This window comes from Cyprinodon variegatus, unplaced genomic scaffold (assembly GCF_000732505.1).
Source record: "Cyprinodon variegatus isolate N-32 unplaced genomic scaffold, C_variegatus-1.0 Scaffold47, whole genome shotgun sequence".
Classification (NCBI taxonomy): domain Eukaryota; kingdom Metazoa; phylum Chordata; class Actinopteri; order Cyprinodontiformes; family Cyprinodontidae; genus Cyprinodon; species Cyprinodon variegatus.
The window spans coordinates 120,303-122,964 of record NW_015150500.1 but is presented as its reverse complement, the minus strand read 5'-3'; positions in this window follow the sequence as shown (position 1 = coordinate 122,964).

Sequence of the window (2,662 nt, the reverse complement as noted above, 5' to 3'; positions counted from 1 at the left end):
CTTTACTCCATTACTTAGTTTTCTTCCTACTTCTGACTTTTACTCATCACATTTTCACACAAGTATCTGTACTTTCTATTCCTTACATTTTTAAAACAAACATTACTCGTTACTTTGGGCTTTGGTTTAATGTTTATAAATATTTATTTCACGTCATGTGCGCCATCCAATGCAGATCATTGGTGCCATCCAGATCTAGTGAAGACTAGTGTAATTGGATGAGTTATATGACGCAAACACTCATTGGTTAGCTAAAGGAAATCATCAGAAGCAAGCATGTGTTCTTCATACTGTAAATGTGAATTGTCTATGCCATGCTACAATGTCGGTTTCAGAAAAAGATTTTGAAACGTCTGAAAGGTAGGACACAGGTGAGAGTGTATCGGGAGATGGAGACCAACAAGACCTCCCTCATCCTTTGTCCTATCTCAAAGAATTTTGCAGTATCTGTACTTCTGCTTAAGTAAAAAAGTGTGTACTTTTGAAACCAATGTTTAAAAGCCAAAGCCATGTGTCCAGACCCCTTGCCAGCCTAATCCTTTTAATTATTGCTACCATCACAGACCAGATGCAAACTGACAGCTTTTTGAGTCGACTGCTAATCACGTGATGACCCAGCTTGAAACCTCTTGATGGCCTCTGGAAGAATGCGCTCAGATCTGTGGCCTGCTCTGACCTGGCAACTATTAGCCATCATTTCATTCTGAGACTATAAACACAGACATACTTCACACCAGCTATCTATTAGGTCTGAGGCTTAATCAGTCGAATGCTTTTAAACCTGGCCTGACTTCTCCCCGGGATTTCATTTTTGACTCCTTGGACAATGGACATGAGGAATGCGGGGAAGGTCAGAGGTTAGAAGTGCCTCTGTGGCTAAATTGCTGCTCTAATTAGCTAAAGGTGGACTCCAGGTTTGGGATAGATGGAGCTGTGAGATGTTTCTGGCTTCATTCCAAGGCATTAAAGGTTTAAGAGAGAAGCAGAAATATTATGCTTTATATTAGATTAAATAATATGGAAAACAGTTTTAATAAACACCATTTTCTATTTGCTATTTTAGAGACCATTGTGACAATTCTTAGTTGTAGTTGTTTTAATTCAAAGATATCAATAATTTGATTATTATTTGGATCTAAAAAGGTCACTTTAAATACAAGTACGGTTTCAATCACTTATACTTATCAAAACAATTTAAGAAAGATTTGGGATTTCGAAAGGTTTCATTTAAAGCTTAGGTGGACCTGATGAAATTTAAATTCTAAACTGGATATATATTCCAGATATCCATAAACCATTTCTTATTGATGAAAGCAATGATGTGTCCGATTTCTATATATCTATTAGAGTGGAGATATCTAAAACAAAATACTTATCTTATTTAAGATAAGAGAATAAAACAGGTTCAGATTTCTTTTACATAATTCTGGAAATCCAATTAGGCTTTCTACTCCTGATGGAAAAGTCTCATTTAATTTAGAGACTGCCTTTTACTTTTGTGAGTTGTAACTGTAATATCTAAAACATCTTTACTGATAAATTAAAAAGAATTATGTATTTTTCATAGTTTTTCTTGAAATCACACATTACACCTCACCCTTACAATGTACTTCCAAACACAGCTTATTCTGATGATGATATTCTTCCTGATTGGTACTGTGATAGTGATTTTCCATAGAGGTTGTTTTTAGCATCATCCTAAAGCGCTGACTGGCACAGAATGAGTATTCATCAAAACTGAATTACATTCAGGTTTTTGAAATGGAGCTTTCTATGTTCAGCTCATACTAGAAAGCAAAGTTCACATCTGTATCCATAACTGAAACAGGTCCAGCAATGCTGTTAAAAAATATTCACATTTTTTTAGGAGCGGTGAGGATTTTTGTCTTCCCTAGACTTTTGCCTTTGCTCTGATCCCCCAGGAAACCACCCTTACTGGGAAATCCAGTCAATGACTAAACTGGGAAGTATGATCCAGCCAGTGCTTAGATTTGCCAAAGTCTGGTGTAACACGTGTGTGTTTGCAGAGCTGGCATAAAGAAAACTGGAATAACCTCAGACAGAGATTTGTTTTGACTTCAAAATAAAAGTCTAAAATTTCTAAACACCTTTTCATTTGTTCAACATAAAATCAAAATTTGAATGGGTCATTTTGAATTGGGTTTCTGTAAATATAACTAGTTTTTAATTTAATATAAATTGCATAATAAATTGTGTTTAAATTCACATTTTAAATTAAAAGAGCATTTAAAGAAAAACGACAAAAACTTTTTTTCTTCATTGGCAGAAGTAATACGATTAGTTTGACGAGTAGCAACAGTCGTAGTCTTATTTTCAATTATTTACCTTAACTGCTTGAATCTAAATCTTTATACACAAAACTCTCTAAGAAAATGTTTAATGTCTCAAATATTGTCTTTTATATTCTTGGTTAAGATATGCCACCCACTCACATTTTTTCCATTGTATCCAGTGACTTGTAATACTATGTTTTTATGGCTCTTACCACTGAAGTGGCGGGGATCTGTTGATTTTAAAATATTTGAAGTATTTGAGTGTATAAAATACAGAGAAATGTTGTTAATTTAGCTTGCATTGCAAATGGTTTGTCACAGTTAAAGGAATAGTACACATAAAACATGATTAGCCTTCATTTTCTACT